Raw genomic sequence first — 21,042 nt, 5'->3', positions numbered from 1 at the left:
CCAAAGGAAGGTTTCGAAACTGCTCAATGGAAAGTAAGGTTCAACTCTGTGAGATGAATGTACACATCACAAAGAAGTTTGTCAAAATCCTTCTGTCTAGTTTTAATGTGAAGATATTTCCTTTTCGTGTTTCAAAACTGGTCAATCCAAAGTGAGGTTCAACTCTGTGAGATGAATACACATATCACAAGAAATTTCTCAGAATGCTTCTGTCTAGTTCTTAGGTGAAGATATTTCCTTGGCCACAATAGACCTCAAAGCACTCCAAATGTCCACTTGCAGATCATTCAAAAAGGGTGTTTCAAAACTGCTCAATAAAAAGTAAGGTTTCACTCTGTGTGATAAATGCACATATCACAAAGAAGGTTGTCAGAATGCTTCTGTCTAATTTTTGTGTGAAGATATTTCCTTTTCCACCATACGCCCCAAACCTTCCAAATGCCTACTTGCAGATTCTGCAGAAAGAGTGTTTCAAAGCTGCTCAATTAAAAGATAGTTTCAACTCTGTGAGACGAATGCACACATCACAAAGAAGCTTGTCAGAATGCTTGTGTCTAGTTCTTATGGGAAGATATTTCCTTTACCACCATAGCCCTCCAAGCGCTCCAAATGTCCACTTGCAGATTCTACGAAAACAGTGTTTCAAAACTGTTCAACCAGACTAAGGTTCATCTCTGTGAGATGAATGCACACATCACAAAGAAATTTATCAGAATCCTTCTGTCTACTTCTTAAGTGAAGATATTTCCTTTTCCACCATAGGCCTCAAAGCACTCCAAATGTCCATTTTCAGATAGTAGAAAAAGGGGGTTTCCAAACTGCTCAATCAAAAGTAAGGTTCAGCTTTGTGAGATGATTGCATATATCTCAAAGAATGTTGTGAGAATGCTTCTGTCTCCTATTTATGTGAGGACGTTTCCTTTTCCACTCTAGGCCTCAAACCACTCCAAATGTCCGTTTGCAGATTCTACAAAAAGAGTGCTTCAAAGCTACTCATTCAAACGAAGGTTCAAATCTGTGAGATGAATTATCACGTCACAAAGAAGCTTCTCAGAATGCTTCTCTCTAGTTATTATTATACGAAGTCATTTCGTTATCCACCATAGGCCTCCAAGAGCTCCAAATATCCACTTTCAGATTCTACAAAAAGAATGTTTCAAAGCTGCTCAATCAAAAGAAAAGTTAAACTCTGTGTGATACGAAAGCACACATCACATTGGAGTTTCTCATAATGCTTCTGCCTAGTTATTACATGAAGACGTTTCGTTATCCACCATAGGCCTTGAAGCGCTCCAAATGTCATCTTGCAGATTCTACAAAAAGAGTATTTAAAAATTCCTCAATGAAAAGTAAGGTTCAACTCTGTGAGAAGAATGCACACATCACAAAAAAGTTTGTCTGAGTGCTTCTGTCTACTTGTTATGTGAAGATATTTCCTTTTCCATCAGAGGCCTCAAGCCACTGCAAATATCCACTGGGAGATTCTACAGAGAGAGTGTTTCAAAGTTGCTCAGTCAAAAGAAAGGTTCAACTCTGTGAGTTGAATGCACACATCACAAAGGAGTTTGTCACAATGCTTCTGTCTAGTCTTTATGTGAAGATATTTCCTTTTCCACCATAGGCCTCCAAGCAATCCAAAGGTCCACTTTCAAATTCTACAAAAAGTGTGTTTCAAAACTGCTCAATGAAAAGCAAGGTTCAACTCTGTGAGATGAATGTACACATCACAAAGAAGTTTGTCAGAACGCTTCTCTCCAGTTTTATTGTGAAGCTATTTCCTTTTCCACCAGAGGCCTCAAAGCGATCCAAATGTCCACTTGCAGATTTTATAAAAGTACTCTTTCAAAGCTGCTCAGTCAAAAGAACAGTTCAACTGTGTGAGACGAATGCTCACATTACAAAGAAGTTTGTGAGAATTCTTCTGTCTAGTTATTATGTGAAGATATTTCGTTATCCACCAGAGGCCTCAAAGCCCTCCAAATATCCACCTGCAGATTCTACAAAAAGAGTGTTTCAAAACTGCTCAATGAAAAGTAAGGATCAACTCTGTGAGATGAATGCACACATCACAAAGAAGTTTGTCAGAATGCTTCTGTCTAGTTTTTAGGTGGAGATATTTCCTTTTGCTCCACAGGCCTCAAAGCGCTTCAAATGTTCACATGCAAATTCTACAAAAAGAGGGTTTCAAAGCTGCTCAATCAAAAGAAAGGTTCAACTCTGTGAGATGAATGCTCACATCAGAAAGAAGTTTGTCAGAAGGCTTCCATCTAGTTTTTATGTGAATATATTTCTTTTTCGACCCTAGGCCTCAAAGCACTTCAAATGTCCACTTGCAGATTCTATGAAAAGTGTTTCAAAATGGCTCAATGGAAAGTAAGGTTTAACTCTGTGAGATTAATGCACACACCACAAAGAAATTGGTCAGAATGCTTCTGTCTCCTTCTGATGTGAAGATATTTTCTTTTCCACCATAGGCCTCAAAGCACTTCGAATGTCCACTTGCATTTATTACAAAAGTGGTCTTTCAAAGATGCTCAATCAAAAGAAAGGGTCAAGTCTGAGAGATAAATGCACACAGCCCAAAGGAGGCTCTCAGAGTGCTTCTGTCAAGTTTTTATTTGAAGATATTTCCTTTTCCACCGTAGGCCTCAAAGCACAACAAATATCCACTTGCAGATTCTACAAAAAGAGTGTTTCAAGATTGCTTAATCAAAAGAAAGGTTCAACTCTGTGAGATGAATGCACACATCTCGAAGAAGTTTGTCAAAATGCGTCTGTCTAATTTTTATGTGAAGATATTTCCTTTTCCACATTAGGCTTCATAGCGTTCCAAATGTCCACTTGCAGATTCTACAAAAAGAGTGTTTCACAACTGCTCAATCACAAGAAAGTTGAAATCTATGAAATAAATTCACACATCACAAAGAAGTTTGTCAGAAGGCTTCTGTCTAGTTTTTATGTGAAGATATTGCCTTTTCCACCATAGGCCTCAAAGCGCTCCAAAGGTCCACTAGCAGATTCTACGAAAAGAGTGTTTCAAAGCTGCTGAATCAAAGGAAAGATTCAACTCTGTGAGATGAATGCAGATATCACAAATAAGTTTCTCAGAATGCTTCTGTCTAGTTATTATATGAAGACATTTCGTTTTCCAACAAAGGCCTCAAAGCGCTCCAAATGACTACTTGCAGATTCTACAAAAAGAGTGTTTCAAAACTGCTCAATGAAAATTAAGGTTCAACTCTGTGAGATGAATGCACATATCACAAAGAAATTTGTCAGAATGCTTCTGTCTTGTTCTTATGTGAAGATATTTAATTTTCCATGATCGGCCTCAAAGCACTCCAATTATCCACTTTCCTATAGTACAAAAAAAGTCTTTCAAACTGCTCAATCACAAGTAAGGTTCAACTGTGTGAGATGAATGCACGTATCACAAAGACAGTTTTCAGAATGCTTCTGACTAGTTTTTATGTGAAGATATTATCTTTTCCACCATAGGCCTCAAAGCACAACAAATGTCCGTTTGCAGATTCTACAGAAAGAGAGTTTCATGACTGTTCAATCAAAAGAAAAGTTCAACTCTTTGACATGAATGCACATATCACAAAGAAGTTTTTCAGAATGCTTCTGTCTAGTTTTTATATGAAGATATTTCCCTTTCTACCATAAGCCTCAAAGCACTCCAAATGTCCACTCCCAGATTCTACAAATGGAGTGTTTCAAAGCTGGTCTATCAAAAGAAATGTTCAACTCTCTGAGATGTATGCACACATCACAGAGAAGTTTGTCAGAATGCTTCTGTCTAGTTTTTATGTGAAGATATTTCCTATTGAACCATAGGCCTGAAAGTGCTCCAAATGTCCCCTTGAAGATTCTAGAAAAAGAGTGTTTCAAAGCTGCTCCATCCACAGAAATATTCAACGCCATGAGATGCATGCACACATCCAAAGGAGTTTGTCAGAATGCTTCTGTCTAGTTTTTATGTGAAGGTATTTCCTTTTCCACCATAGGCCTCAAAGTGCTCCAAATGTCCAATTCCAGATTCTACTAAAACACTGTTTCCAAACTGGTCAATGAAAAGAAATGTTCAACTCTGTGAGATGAATGCACACAGCATAAAGAAATTTGTCAGAATGCTTCTGTCTACTTTTTACGTGAAGATATTTCCTTTTCCGCAATAGGCCGCAAAAGGCTCCAAATGTCCACTTCCAGGTTCTACTAAAAGAGCATTTCGAAGCTGGTCAATCAAAAGAAAGGTTCAACTCTGTGAGATGAATGCACACATCACAAAGATGTTTTTCAGAATGCCTCCATCTAATTTTTATATGAAGATATTTCCCTTTCCGTGATAGGCCTCAAAGTGCTCCAAATGTCGTCATCCAGATTCCACAAAAAGAATGTTTCATAACTGCTCAATGAAAATTAACTTTCAACTCTGTGAGATGAATGCGCACACGAAAAAGAAATTTGTCAGTATGCTTCTGTCTAGTTCTTATGTGAAGATATTTCCTTTTCCACCCTAGGCCTCCAAGCGTTCCAAAGGTCCACTTGTAGATTCTGCCAAAAGAGTGTTTCAAAACTGTTCAGTGAAAAGTAAGGTTCAACTCTGTGAGATGAATGCACACATCACATAGAAAGCTTCTCAGATAGCTTCTGTCTAGCTGTGATATGAAGATATTTCCTTATCCACCGTAGGCCTCAGAGCACTCGAAATGTCCACTTGCAGATGCTACAAAAGAGTGTTTCAAAACTACTCAATGAAAAGCAAGGTTCAGCCCCGTGAGATGAATGCATGCATCCCAAAGTAGTTTGTGAGAATGCTTCTGTCTAGGTTTTTTGTGAATGTATTTCCTTTCCAGCAAAGGCCTCAAAGTGCTCCAAAAATCCACTTGCAGATTCCCCAAAGGAAGGTTTCAAAACTGCTCAATGGAAAGTAAGGTTCAACTCTGTGAGATGAATGTACACATCACAAAGTAGTTTGTCAAAATCCTTCTGTCTAGTTTTAATGTGAAGATATTTCCTTTTCGTGTTTCAAAACTGGTCAATCCAAAGTAAGGTTCAACTCTGTGAGATGAATACACATATCACAAGAAATTTCTCAGAATGCTTCTGTCTAGTTCTTAGGTGAAGATATTTCCTTTGCCACAATAGACCTCAAAGCACTCCAAAAGTCCACATGCAGATCATTCAAAAAGGGTGTTTCAAAACTGCTCAATAAAAGGTAAGGTTTCACTCTGTGTGATAAATGCACATATCACAAAGAAGGTTGTCAGAATGCTTCTGTCTAATTTTTGTGTGAAGATATTTCCTTTTCCACCATAGGCCCCAAACCTTCCAAATGCCTACTTGCAGATTCTGCAGAAAGAGTGTTTCAAAGCTGCTCAATTAAAAGATAGTTTCAACTCTGTGAGACGAATGCACACATCACAAAGAAGCTTGTCAGAATGCTTGTGTCTAGTTCTTATGGGAAGATATTTCCTTTACCACCATAGCCCTCCAAGCGCTCCAAATGTCCACTTGCAGATTCTACGAAAACAGTGTTTCAAAACTGTTCAACCAGACTAAGGTTCATCTCTGTGAGATGAATGCACACATCACAAAGAAATTTATCAGAATCCTTCTGTCTACTTCTTAAGTGAAGATATTTCCTTTTCCACCATAGGCCTCAAAGCACTCCAAATGTCCATTTTCAGATAGTAGAAAAAGGGGGTTTCCAAACTGCTCAATCAAAAGTAAGGTTCAGCTTTGTGAGATGAATGCATATATCTCAAAGAATGTTGTGAGAATGCTTCTGTCTCCTATTTATGTGAGGACGTTTCCTTTTCCACTGTAGGCCTCAAACCGCTCCAAATGTCCGTTTGCAGATTCTACAAAAAGAGTGCTTCAAAGCTACTCATTCAAACGAAGGTTCAAATCTGTGAGATGAATTATCACGTCACAAAGAAGCTTCTCAGAATGCTTCTCTCTAGTTATTATTATACGAAGTCATTTCGTTATCCACCATAGGCCTCCAAGAGCTCCAAATATCCACTTTCAGATTCTACAAAAAGAATGTTTCAAAGCTGCTCAATCAAAAGAAAAGTTAAACTCTGTGTGATACGAAAGCACACATCACATTGGAGTTTCTCATAATGCTTCTGCCTAGTTATTACATGAAGACGTTTCGTTATCCACCATAGGCCTTGAAGCGCTCCAAATGTCATCTTGCAGATTCTACAAAAAGAGTATTTAAAAATTCCTCAATGAAAAGTAAGGTTCAACTCTGTGAGAAGAATGCACACATCACAAAAAAGTTTGTCTGAGTGCTTCTGTCTACTTGTTATGTGAAGATATTTCCTTTTCCGTCAGAGGCCTCAAGCCACTGCAAATATCCACTGGGAGATTCTACAGAGAGAGTGTTTCAAAGTTGCTCAGTCAAAAGAAAGGTTCAACTCTGTGAGTTGAATGCACACATCACAAAGGAGTTTGTCACAATGCTTCTGTCTAGTCTTTATGTGAAGATATTTCCTTTTCCACCATAGGCCTCCAAGCAATCCAAAGGTCCACTTTCAAATTCTACAAAAAGTGTGTTTCAAAACTGCTCAATGAAAAGCAAGGTTCAACTCTGTGAGATGAATGTACACATCACAAAGAAGTTTGTCAGAACGCTTCACTCCAGTTTTATTGTGAAGCTATTTCATTTTCCACCAGAGGCCTCAAAGCGATCCAAATGTCCACTTGCAGATTTTATAAAAGTACTCTTTCAAAGCTGCCCAGTCAAAAGAACAGTTCAACTGTGTGAGACGAATGCTCACATTACAAAGAAGTTTGTGAGAATTCTTCTGTCTAGTTATTATGTGAAGATATTTCGTTATCCACCAGAGGCCTAAAAGACCTCCAAATATCCACCTGCAGATTCTACAGAAAGAGTGTTTCAAAACTGCTCAATGAAAAGTAAGGATCAACTCTGTGAGATGAATGCACACATCACAAAGAAGCTTGTCAGAATGCTTGTGTCTAGTTCTTATGGGAAGGTATTTCCTTTACCACCATAGCCCTCCAAGCGCTCCAAATGTCCACTTGCAGATTCTACGAAAACAGTGTTTCAAAACTGTTCAACCAGACTAAGGTTCATCTCTGTGAGATGAATGCACACATCACAAAGAAATTTATCAGAATCCTTCTGTCTACTTCTTAAGTGAAGATATTTCCTTTTCCACCATAGGCCTCAAAGCACTCCAAATGTCCATTTTCAGATAGTAGAAAAAGGGGGTTTCCAAACTGCTCAATCAAAAGTAAGGTTCAGCTTTGTGAGATGATTGCATATATCTCAAAGAATGTTGTGAGAATGCTTCTGTCTCCTATTTATGTGAGGACGTTTCCTTTTCCACTGTAGGCCTCAAACCACTCCAAATGTCCGTTTGCAGATTCTACAAAAAGAGTGCTTCAAAGCTACTCATTCAAACGAAGGTTCAAATCTGTGAGATGAATTATCACGTCACAAAGAAGCTTCTCAGAATGCTTCTCTCTAGTTATTATTATACGAAGTCATTTCGTTATCCACCATAGGCCTCCAAGAGCTCCAAATATCCACTTTCAGATTCTACAAAAAGAATGTTTCAAAGCTGCTCAATCAAAAGAAAAGTTAAACTCTGTGTGATACGAAAGCACACATCACATTGGAGTTTCTCATAATGCTTCTGCCTAGTTATTACATGAAGACGTTTCGTTATCCACCATAGGCCTTGAAGCGCTCCAAATGTCATCTTGCAGATTCTACAAAAAGAGTATTTAAAAATTCCTCAATGAAAAGTAAGGTTCAACTCTGTGAGAAGAATGCACACATCACAAAAAAGTTTGTCTGAGTGCTTCTGTCTACTTGTTATGTGAAGATATTTCCTTTTCCATCAGAGGCCTCAAGCCACTGCAAATATCCACTGGGAGATTCTACAGAGAGAGTGTTTCAAAGTTGCTCAGTCAAAAGAAAGGTTCAACTCTGTGAGTTGAATGCACACATCACAAAGGAGTTTGTCACAATGCTTCTGTCTAGTCTTTATGTGAAGATATTTCCTTTTCCACCATAGGCCTCCAAGCAATCCAAAGGTCCACTTTCAAATTCTACAAAAAGTGTGTTTCAAAACTGCTCAATGAAAAGCAAGGTTCAACTCTGTGAGATGAATGTACACATCACAAAGAAGTTTGTCAGAACGCTTCTCTCCAGTTTTATTGTGAAGCTATTTCCTTTTCCACCAGAGGCCTCAAAGCGATCCAAATGTCCACTTGCAGATTTTATAAAAGTACTCTTTCAAAGCTGCTCAGTCAAAAGAACAGTTCAACTGTGTGAGACGAATGCTCACATTACAAAGAAGTTTGTGAGAATTCTTCTGTCTAGTTATTATGTGAAGATATTTCGTTATCCACCAGAGGCCTCAAAGCCCTCCAAATATCCACCTGCAGATTCTACAAAAAGAGTGTTTCAAAACTGCTCAATGAAAAGTAAGGATCAACTCTGTGAGATGAATGCACACATCACAAAGAAGTTTGTCAGAATGCTTCTGTCTAGTTTTTAGGTGGAGATATTTCCTTTTGCTCCACAGGCCTCAAAGCGCTTCAAATGTTCACATGCAAATTCTACAAAAAGAGGGTTTCAAAGCTGCTCAATCAAAAGAAAGGTTCAACTCTGTGAGATGAATGCTCACATCAGAAAGATGTTTGTCAGAAGGCTTCCATCTAGTTTTTATGTGAATATATTTCTTTTTCGACCCTAGGCCTCAAAGCACTTCAAATGTCCACTTGCAGATTCTACGAAAAGTGTTTCAAAATGGCTCAATGGAAAGTAAGGTTTAACTCTGTGAGATTAATGCACACACCACAAAGAAATTGGTCAGAATGCTTCTGTCTCCTTCTGATGTGAAGATATTTTCTTTTCCACCATAGGCCTCAAAGCACTTCGAATGTCCACTTGCATTTATTACAAAAGTGGTCTTTCAAAGATGCTCAATCAAAAGAAAGGGTCAAGTCTGAGAGATAAATGCACACAGCCCAAAGGAGGCTCTCAGAGTGCTTCTGTCAAGTTTTTATTTGAAGATATTTCCTTTTCCACCGTAGGCCTCAAAGCACAACAAATATCCACTTGCAGATTCTACAAAAAGAGTGTTTCAAGATTGCTTAATCAAAAGAAAGGTTCAACTCTGTGAGATGAATGCACACATCTCGAAGAAGTTTGTCAAAATGCGTCTGTCTAATTTTTATGTGAAGATATTTCCTTTTCCACATTAGGCTTCATAGCGTTCCAAATGTCCACTTGCAGATTCTACAAAAAGAGTGTTTCACAACTGCTCAATCACAAGAAAGTTGAAATCTATGAAATAAATTCACACATCACAAAGAAGTTTGTCAGAAGGCTTCTGTCTAGTTTTTATGTGAAGATATTGCCTTTTCCACCATAGGCCTCAAAGCGCTCCAAAGGTCCACTAGCAGATTCTACGAAAAGAGTGTTTCAAAGCTGCTGAATCAAAGGAAAGATTCAACTCTGTGAGATGAATGCAGATATCACAAATAAGTTTCTCAGAATGCTTCTGTCTAGTTATTATATGAAGACATTTCGTTTTCCAACAAAGGCCTCAAAGCGCTCCAAATGACTACTTGCAGATTCTACAAAAAGAGTGTTTCAAAACTGCTCAATGAAAATTAAGGTTCAACTCTGTGAGATGAATGCACATATCACAAAGAAATTTGTCAGAATGCTTCTGTCTTGTTCTTATGTGAAGATATTTAATTTTCCATGATCGGCCTCAAAGCACTCCAATTATCCACTTTCCTATAGTACAAAAAAAGTCTTTCAAACTGCTCAATCACAAGTAAGGTTCAACTGTGTGAGATGAATGCACGTATCACAAAGACAGTTTTCAGAATGCTTCTGACTAGTTTTTATGTGAAGATATTATCTTTTCCACCATAGGCCTCAAAGCACAACAAATGTCCGTTTGCAGATTCTACAGAAAGAGAGTTTCATGACTGTTCAATCAAAAGAAAAGTTCAACTCTTTGACATGAATGCACATATCACAAAGAAGTTTTTCAGAATGCTTCTGTCTAGTTTTTATATGAAGATATTTCCCTTTCTACCATAAGCCTCAAAGCACTCCAAATGTCCACTCCCAGATTCTACAAATGGAGTGTTTCAAAGCTGGTCTATCAAAAGAAATGTTCAACTCTCTGAGATGTATGCACACATCACAGAGAAGTTTGTCAGAATGCTTCTGTCTAGTTTTTATGTGAAGATATTTCCTATTGAACCATAGGCCTGAAAGTGCTCCAAATGTCCCCTTGAAGATTCTAGAAAAAGAGTGTTTCAAAGCTGCTCCATCCACAGAAATATTCAACGCCATGAGATGCATGCACACATCCAAAGGAGTTTGTCAGAATGCTTCTGTCTAGTTTTTATGTGAAGGTATTTCCTTTTCCACCATAGGCCTCAAAGTGCTCCAAATGTCCAATTCCAGATTCTACTAAAACACTGTTTCCAAACTGGTCAATGAAAAGAAATGTTCAACTCTGTGAGATGAATGCACACAGCATAAAGAAATTTGTCAGAATGCTTCTGTCTACTTTTTACGTGAAGATATTTCCTTTTCCGCAATAGGCCGCAAAAGGCTCCAAATGTCCACTTCCAGGTTCTACTAAAAGAGCATTTCGAAGCTGGTCAATCAAAAGAAAGGTTCAACTCTGTGAGATGAATGCACACATCACAAAGATGTTTTTCAGAATGCCTCCATCTAATTTTTATATGAAGATATTTCCCTTTCCGTGATAGGCCTCAAAGTGCTCCAAATGTCGTCATCCAGATTCCACAAAAAGAATGTTTCATAACTGCTCAATGAAAATTAACTTTCAACTCTGTGAGATGAATGCGCACACGAAAAAGAAATTTGTCAGTATGCTTCTGTCTAGTTCTTATGTGAAGATATTTCCTTTTCCACCCTAGGCCTCCAAGCGTTCCAAAGGTCCACTTGTAGATTCTGCCAAAAGAGTGTTTCAAAACTGTTCAGTGAAAAGTAAGGTTCAACTCTGTGAGATGAATGCACACATCACATAGAAAGCTTCTCAGATAGCTTCTGTCTAGCTGTGATATGAAGATATTTCCTTATCCACCGTAGGCCTCAGAGCACTCGAAATGTCCACTTGCAGATGCTACAAAAGAGTGTTTCAAAACTACTCAATGAAAAGCAAGGTTCAGCCCCGTGAGATGAATGCATGCATCCCAAAGTAGTTTGTGAGAATGCTTCTGTCTAGGTTTTTTGTGAATGTATTTCCTTTCCAGCAAAGGCCTCAAAGTGCTCCAAAAATCCACTTGCAGATTCCCCAAAGGAAGGTTTCAAAACTGCTCAATGGAAAGTAAGGTTCAACTCTGTGAGATGAATGTACACATCACAAAGTAGTTTGTCAAAATCCTTCTGTCTAGTTTTAATGTGAAGATATTTCCTTTTCGTGTTTCAAAACTGGTCAATCCAAAGTAAGGTTCAACTCTGTGAGATGAATACACATATCACAAGAAATTTCTCAGAATGCTTCTGTCTAGTTCTTAGGTGAAGATATTTCCTTTGCCACAATAGACCTCAAAGCACTCCAAAAGTCCACATGCAGATCATTCAAAAAGGGTGTTTCAAAACTGCTCAATAAAAGGTAAGGTTTCACTCTGTGTGATAAATGCACATATCACAAAGAAGGTTGTCAGAATGCTTCTGTCTAATTTTTGTGTGAAGATATTTCCTTTTCCACCATAGGCCCCAAACCTTCCAAATGCCTACTTGCAGATTCTGCAGAAAGAGTGTTTCAAAGCTGCTCAATTAAAAGATAGTTTCAACTCTGTGAGACGAATGCACACATCACAAAGAAGCTTGTCAGAATGCTTGTGTCTAGTTCTTATGGGAAGATATTTCCTTTACCACCATAGCCCTCCAAGCGCTCCAAATGTCCACTTGCAGATTCTACGAAAACAGTGTTTCAAAACTGTTCAACCAGACTAAGGTTCATCTCTGTGAGATGAATGCACACATCACAAAGAAATTTATCAGAATCCTTCTGTCTACTTCTTAAGTGAAGATATTTCCTTTTCCACCATAGGCCTCAAAGCACTCCAAATGTCCATTTTCAGATAGTAGAAAAAGGGGGTTTCCAAACTGCTCAATCAAAAGTAAGGTTCAGCTTTGTGAGATGAATGCATATATCTCAAAGAATGTTGTGAGAATGCTTCTGTCTCCTATTTATGTGAGGACGTTTCCTTTTCCACTGTAGGCCTCAAACCGCTCCAAATGTCCGTTTGCAGATTCTACAAAAAGAGTGCTTCAAAGCTACTCATTCAAACGAAGGTTCAAATCTGTGAGATGAATTATCACGTCACAAAGAAGCTTCTCAGAATGCTTCTCTCTAGTTATTATTATACGAAGTCATTTCGTTATCCACCATAGGCCTCAAAGAGCTCCAAATATCCACTTTCAGATTCTACAAAAAGAATGTTTCAAAGCTGCTCAATCAAAAGAAAAGTTAAACTCTGTGTGATACGAAAGCACACATCACATTGGAGTTTCTCATAATGCTTCTGCCTAGTTATTACATGAAGACGTTTCGTTATCCACCATAGGCCTTGAAGCGCTCCAAATGTCATCTTGCAGATTCTACAAAAAGAGTATTTAAAAATTCCTCAATGAAAAGTAAGGTTCAACTCTGTGAGAAGAATGCACACATCACAAAAAAGTTTGTCTGAGTGCTTCTGTCTACTTGTTATGTGAAGATATTTCCTTTTCCGTCAGAGGCCTCAAGCCACTGCAAATATCCACTGGGAGATTCTACAGAGAGAGTGTTTCAAAGTTGCTCAGTCAAAAGAAAGGTTCAACTCTGTGAGTTGAATGCACACATCACAAAGGAGTTTGTCACAATGCTTCTGTCTAGTCTTTATGTGAAGATATTTCCTTTTCCACCATAGGCCTCCAAGCAATCCAAAGGTCCACTTTCAAATTCTACAAAAAGTGTGTTTCAAAACTGCTCAATGAAAAGCAAGGTTCAACTCTGTGAGATGAATGTACACATCACAAAGAAGTTTGTCAGAACGCTTCTCTCCAGTTTTATTGTGAAGCTATTTCATTTTCCACCAGAGGCCTCAAAGCGATCCAAATGTCCACTTGCAGATTTTATAAAAGTACTCTTTCAAAGCTGCCCAGTCAAAAGAACAGTTCAACTGTGTGAGACGAATGCTCACATTACAAAGAAGTTTGTGAGAATTCTTCTGTCTAGTTATTATGTGAAGATATTTCGTTATCCACCAGAGGCCTCAAAGACCTCCAAATATCCACCTGCAGATTCTACAGAAAGAGTGTTTCAAAACTGCTCAATGAAAAGTAAGGATCAACTCTGTGAGATGAATGCACACATCACAAAGAAGTTTGTCAGAATGCTTCTGTCTAGTTTTTAGGTGGAGATATTTCCTTTTGCTCCACAGGCCTCAAAGCGCTTCAAATGTTCACATGCAAATTCTACAAAAAGAGGGTTTCAAAGCTGCTCAATCAAAAGAAAGGTTCAACTCTGTGAGATGAATGCACACATCAGAAAGAAGTTTGTCAGAAGGCTTCCATCTAGTTTGTATGTGAATATATTTCTTTTTCGACCCTAGGCCTCAAAGCGCTTCAAATGTCCACTTGCAGATTCTACGAAAAGTGTTTCAAAATGGCTCAATGGAAAGTAAGGTTTAACTCTGTGAGATTAATGCACACACCACAAAGAAATTGGTCAGAATGCTTCTGTCTCCTTCTGATGTGAAGATATTTTCTTTTCCACCATAGGCCTCAAAGCACTTCGAATGTCCACTTGCATTTATTACAAAAGTGGTCTTTCAAAGATGCTCAATCAAAAGAAAGGGTCAAGTCTGAGAGATAAATGCACACAGCCCAAAGGAGGCTCTCAGAGTGCTTCTGTCAAGTTTTTATTTGAAGATATTTCCTTTTCCACCGTAGGCCTCAAAGCACAACAAATATCCACTTGCAGATTCTACAAAAAGAGTGTTTCAAGATTGCTTAATCAAAAGAAAGGTTCAACTCTGTGAGATGAATGCACACATCTCGAAGAAGTTTGTCAAAATGCGTCTGTCTAATTTTTATGTGAAGATATTTCCTTTTCCACCTTAGGCTTCATAGCGTTCCAAATGTCCACTTGCAGATTCTACAAAAAGAGTGTTTCACAACTGCTCAATCACAAGAAAGTTGAAATCTATGAAATAAATTCACACATCACAAAGAAGTTTGTCAGAAGGCTTCTGTCTAGTTTTTATGTGAAGATATTGCCTTTTCCACCATAGGCCTCAAATCGCTCCAAATGTCCACTAGCAGATTCTACGAAAAGAGTGTTTCAAAGCTGCTGAATCAAAGGAAAGATTCAACTCTGTGAGATGAATGCAGATATCACAAATAAGTTTCTCAGAATGCTTCTGTCTAGTTATTATATGAAGACATTTCGTTTTCCAACAAAGGCCTCAAAGCGCTCCAAATGACTACTTGCAGATTCTACAAAAAGAGTGTTTCAAAACTGCTCAATGAAAATTAAGGTTCAACTCTGTGAGATGAATGCACATATCACAAAGAAATTTGTCAGAATGCTTCTGTCTTGTTCTTATGTGAAGATATTTAATTTTCCATGATCGGCCTCAAAGCACTCCAATTATCCACTTTCCTATAGTACAAAAAAAGTCTTTCAAACTGCTCAATCACAAGTAAGGTTCAACTCTGTGAGATGAATGCACACATCACATAGAAAGCTTCTCAGATAGCTTCTGTCTAGCTGTGATATGAAGATATTTCCTTATCCACCGTAGGCCTCAGAGCACTCGAAATGTCCACTTGCAGATGCTACAAAAGAGTGTTTCAAAACTACTCAATGAAAAGCAAGGTTCAGCCCCGTGAGATGAATGCATGCATCCCAAAGTAGTTTGTGAGAATGCTTCTGTCTAGGTTTTTTGTGAATGTATTTCCTTTCCAGCAAAGGCCTCAAAGTGCTCCAAAAATCCACTTGCAGATTCCCCAAAGGAAGGTTTCAAAACTGCTCAATGGAAAGTAAGGTTCAACTCTGTGAGATGAATGTACACATCACAAAGTAGTTTGTCAAAATCCTTCTGTCTAGTTTTAATGTGAAGATATTTCCTTTTCGTGTTTCAAAACTGGTCAATCCAAAGTAAGGTTCAACTCTGTGAGATGAATACACATATCACAAGAAATTTCTCAGAATGCTTCTGTCTAGTTCTTAGGTGAAGATATTTCCTTTGCCACAATAGACCTCAAAGCACTCCAAAAGTCCACATGCAGATCATTCAAAAAGGGTGTTTCAAAACTGCTCAATAAAAGGTAAGGTTTCACTCTGTGTGATAAATGCACATATCACAAAGAAGGTTGTCAGAATGCTTCTGTCTAATTTTTGTGTGAAGATATTTCCTTTTCCACCATAGGCCCCAAACCTTCCAAATGCCTACTTGCAGATTCTGCAGAAAGAGTGTTTCAAAGCTGCTCAATTAAAAGATAGTTTCAACTCTGTGAGACGAATGCACACATCACAAAGAAGCTTGTCAGAATGCTTGTGTCTAGTTCTTATGGGAAGATATTTCCTTTACCACCATAGCCCTCCAAGCGCTCCAAATGTCCACTTGCAGATTCTACGAAAACAGTGTTTCAAAACTGTTCAACCAGACTAAGGTTCATCTCTGTGAGATGAATGCACACATCACAAAGAAATTTATCAGAATCCTTCTGTCTACTTCTTAAGTGAAGATATTTCCTTTTCCACCATAGGCCTCAAAGCACTCCAAATGTCCATTTTCAGATAGTAGAAAAAGGGGGTTTCCAAACTGCTCAATCAAAAGTAAGGTTCAGCTTTGTGAGATGAATGCATATATCTCAAAGAATGTTGTGAGAATGCTTCTGTCTCCTATTTATGTGAGGACGTTTCCTTTTCCACTGTAGGCCTCAAACCGCTCCAAATGTCCATTTGCAGATTCTACAAAAAGAGTGCTTCAAAGCTACTCATTCAAACGAAGGTTCAAATCTGTGAGATGAATTATCACGTCACAAAGAAGCTTCTCAGAATGCTTCTCTCTAGTTATTATTATACGAAGTCATTTCGTTATCCACCATAGGCCTCCAAGAGCTCCAAATATCCACTTTCAGATTCTACAAAAAGAATGTTTCAAAGCTGCTCAATCAAAAGAAAAGTTAAACTCTGTGTGATACGAAGGCACACATCACATTGGAGTTTCTCATAATGCTTCTGCCTAGTTATTACATGAAGACGTTTCGTTATCCACCATAGGCCTTGAAGCGCTCCAAATGTCATCTTGCAGATTCTACAAAAAGAGTATTTAAAAATTCCTCAATGAAAAGTAAGGTTCAACTCTGTGAGAAGAATGCACACATCACAAAAAAGTTTGTCTGAGTGCTTCTGTCTACTTGTTATGTGAAGATATTTCCTTTTCCGTCAGAGGCCTCAAGCCACTGCAAATATCCACTGGGAGATTCTACAGAGAGGGTGTTTCAAAGTTGCTCAGTCAAAAGAAAGGTTCAACTCTGTGAGTTGAATGCACACATCACAAAGGAGTTTGTCACAATGCTTCTGTCTAGTCTTTATGTGAAGATATTTCCTTTTCCACCATAGGCCTCCAAGCAATCCAAAGGTCCACTTTCAAATTCTACAAAAAGTGTGTTTCAAAACTGCTCAATGAAAAGCAAGGTTCAACTCTGTGAGATGAATGTACACATCACAAAGAAGTTTGTCAGAACGCTTCTCTCCAGTTTTATTGTGAAGCTATTTCCTTTTCCACCAGAGGCCTCAAAGCGATCCAAATGTCCACTTGCAGATTTGATAAAAGTACTCTTTCAAAGCTGCCCAGTCAAAAGAACAGTTCAACTCTGTGAGACGAATGCTCACATTACAAAGAAGTTTGTGAGAATTCTTCTGTCTAGTTATTATGTGAAGATATTTCGTTATCCACCAGAGGCCTCAAAGACCTCCAAATATCCACCTGCAGATTCTACAGAAAGAGTGTTTCAAAACTGCTCAATGAAAAGTAAGGATCAACTCTGTGAGATGAATGCACACATCACAAAGAAGTTTGTCAGAATGCTTCTGTCTAGTTTTTAAGTGGAGATTTTTCCTTTTGCTCCAAAGGCCTCAAAGCGCTTCAAATGTTCACATGCAAATTCTACAAAAAGAGGGTTTCAAAGCTGCTCAATCAAAAGAAAGGTTCAACTCTGTGAGATGAATGCACACATCAGAAAGAAGTTTGTCAGAAGGCTTCCATCTAGTTTTTATGTGAATATATTTCTTTTTCGACCCTAGGCCTCAAAGCGCTTCAAATGTCCACTTGCAGATTCTACGAAAAGTGTTTCAAAATGGCTCAATGGAAAGTAAGGTTTAACTCTGTGAGATTAATGCACACACCACAAAGAAATTGGTCAGAATGCTTCTGTCTCCTTCTGATGTGAAGATATTTTCTTTTCCACCATAGGCCTCAAAGCACTTCGAATGTCCACTTGCATTTATTACAAAAGTGGTCTTTCAAAGATGCTCAATCAAAAGAAAGGGTCAAGTCTGAGAGAGAAATGCACACAGCCCAAAGGAGGCTCTCAGAGTGCTTCTGTCAAGTTTTTATTTGAAGATATTTCCTTTTCCACCGTAGGCCTCAAAGCACAACAAATATCCACTTGCAGATTCTACAAAAAGAGTGTTTCAAGATTGCTTAATCAAAAGAAAGGTTCAACTCTGTGAGATGAATGCACACATCTCGAAGAAGTTTGTCAAAATGCGTCTGTCTAATTTTTATGTGAAGATATTTCCTTTTCCACCTTAGGCTTCATAGCGTTCCAAATGTCCACTTGCAGATTCTACAAAAAGAGTGTTTCACAACTGCTCAATCACAAGAAAGTTGAAATCTATGAAATAAATTCACACATCACAAAGAAGTTTGTCAGAAGGCTTCTGTCTAGTTTTTATGTGAAGATATTGCCTTTTCCACCATAGGCCTCAAAGCGCTCCAAATGTCCACTAGCAGATTCTACGAAAAGAGTGTTTCAAAGCTGCTGAATCAAAGGAAAGATTCAACTCTGTGAGATGAATGCAGATATCACAAATAAGTTTCTCAGAATGCTTCTGTCTAGTTATTATATGAAGACATTTCGTTTTCCAACAAAGGCCTCAAAGCGCTCCAAATGACTACTTGCAGATTCTACAAAAAGAGTGTTTCAAAACTGCTCAATGAAAATTAAGGTTCAACTCTGTGAGATGAATGCACATATCACAAAGAAATTTGTCAGAATGCTTCTGTCTTGTTCTTATGTGAAGATATTTAATTTTCCATGATCGGCCTCAAAGCACTCCAATTATCCACTTTCCTATAGTACAAAAAAAGTCTTTCAAACTGCTCAATCACAAGTAAGGTTCAACTCTGTGAGATGAATGCACACATCACATAGAAAGCTTCTCAGATAGCTTCTGTCTAGCTGTGATATGAAGATATTTCCTTATCCACCGTAGGCCTCAGAGCACTCGAAATGTCCACTTGCAGATGCTACAAAAGAGTGTTTCAAAACTACTCAATGAAAAGCAAGGTTCAGCCCCGTGAGATGAATGCATGCATCCCAAAGTAGTTTGTGAGAATGCTTCTGTCTAGGTTTTTTGTGAATGTATTTCCTTTCCAGCAAAGGCCTCAAAGTGCTCCAAAAATCCACTTGCAGATTCCCCAAAGGAAGGTTTCAAAACTGCTCAATGGAAAGTAAGGTTCAACTCTGTGAGATGAATGTACACATCACAAAGTAGTTTGTCAAAATCCTTCTGTCTAGTTTTAATGTGAAGATATTTCCTTTTCGTGTTTCAAAACTGGTCAATCCAAAGTAAGGTTCAACTCTGTGAGATGAATACACATATCACAAGAAATTTCTCAGAATGCTTCTGTCTAGTTCTTAGGTGAAGATATTTCCTTTGCCACAATAGACCTCAAAGCACTCCAAAAGTCCACATGCAGATCATTCAAAAAGGGTGTTTCAAAACTGCTCAATAAAAGGTAAGGTTTCACTCTGTGTGATAAATGCACATATCACAAAGAAGGTTGTCAGAATGCTTCTGTCTAATTTTTGTGTGAAGATATTTCCTTTTCCACCATAGGCCCCAAACCTTCCAAATGCCTACTTGCAGATTCTGCAGAAAGAGTGTTTCAAAGCTGCTCAATTAAAAGATAGTTTCAACTCTGTGAGACGAATGCACACATCACAAAGAAGCTTGTCAGAATGCTTGTGTCTAGTTCTTATGGGAAGATATTTCCTTTACCACCATAGCCCTCCAAGCGCTCCAAATGTCCACTTGCAGATTCTACGAAAACAGTGTTTCAAAACTGTTCAACCAGACTAAGGTTCATCTCTGTGAGATGAATGCACACATCACAAAGAAATTTATCAGAATCCTTCTGTCTACTTCTTAAGTGAAGATATTTCCTTTTCCACCATAGGCCTCAAAGCACTCCAAATGTCCATTTTCAGATAGTAGAAAAAGGGGGTTTCCAAACTGCTCAATCAAAAGTAAGGTTCAGCTTTGTGAGATGAATGCATATATCTCAAAGAATGTTGTGAGAATGCTTCTGTCTCCTATTTATGTGAGGACGTTTCCTTTTCCACTGTAGGCCTCAAACCGCTCCAAATGTCCGTTTGCAGATTCTACAAAAAGAGTGCTTCAAAGCTACGCATTCAAACGAAGGTTCAAATCTGTGAGATGAATTATCACGTCACAAAGAAGCTTCTCAGAATGCTTCTCTCTAGTTATTATTATACGAAGTCATTTCGTTATCCACCATAGGCCTCCAAGAGCTCCAAATATCCACTTTCAGATTCTACAAAAAGAATGTTTCAAAGCTGCTCAATCAAAAGAAAAGTTAAACTCTGTGTGATACGAAAGCACACATCACATTGGAGTTTCTCATAATGCTTCTGCCTAGTTATTACATGAAGACGTTTCGTTATCCACCATAGGCCTTGAAGCGCTCCAAATGTCATCTTGCAGATTCTACAAAAAGAGTATTTAAAAATTCCTCAATGAAAAGTAAGGTTCAACTCTGTGAGAAGAATGCACACATCACAAAAAAGTTTGTCTGAGTGCTTCTGTCTACTTGTTATGTGAAGATATTTCCTTTTCCGTCAGAGGCCTCAAGCCACTGCAAATATCCACTGGGAGATTCTACAGAGAGGGTGTTTCAAAGTTGCTCAGTCAAAAGAAAGGTTCAACTCTGTGAGTTGAATGCACACATCACAAAGGAGTTTGTCACAATGCTTCTGTCTAGTCTTTATGTGAAGATATTTCCTTTTCCACCATAGGCCTCCAAGCAATCCAAAGGTCCACTTTCAAATTCTACAAAAAGTGTGTTTCAAAACTGCTCAATGAAAAGCAAGGTTCAACTCTGTGAGATGAATGTACACATCACAAAGAAGTTTGTCAGAACGCTTCTCTCCAGTTTTATTGTGAAGCTATTTCCTTTTCCACCAGAGGCCTCAAAGCGATCCAAATGTCCACTTGCAGATTTTATAAAAGTACTCTTTCAAAGCTGCCCAGTCAAAAGGACAGTTCAACTGTGTGAGACGAATGCTCACATTACAAAGAAGTTTGTGAGAATTCTTCTGTCTAGTTATTATGTGAAGATATTTCGTTATCCACCAGAGGCCTCAAAGACCTCCAAATATCCACCTGCAGATTCTACAGAAAGAGTGTTTCAAAACTGCTCAATGAAAAGTAAGGATCAACTCTGTGAGATGAATGCACACATCACAAAGAAGTTTGTCAGAATGCTTCTGTCTAGTTTTTAGGTGGAGATATTTCCTTTTGCTCCACAGGCCTCAAAGCGCTTCAAATGTTCACATGCAAATTCTACAAAAAGAGGGTTTCAAAGCTGCTCAATCAAAAGAAAGGTTCAACTCTGTGAGATGAATGCACACATCAGAAAGAAGTTTGTCAGAAGGCTTCCATCTAGTTTTTATGTGAATATATTTCT

The sequence above is a fragment of the Pan paniscus genome, chromosome Y, assembly GCF_029289425.2.
Source record: "Pan paniscus chromosome Y, NHGRI_mPanPan1-v2.0_pri, whole genome shotgun sequence".
Taxonomy (NCBI): Eukaryota; Metazoa; Chordata; class Mammalia; order Primates; family Hominidae; genus Pan; species Pan paniscus.
This window is presented reverse-complemented; position numbering follows the sequence as displayed.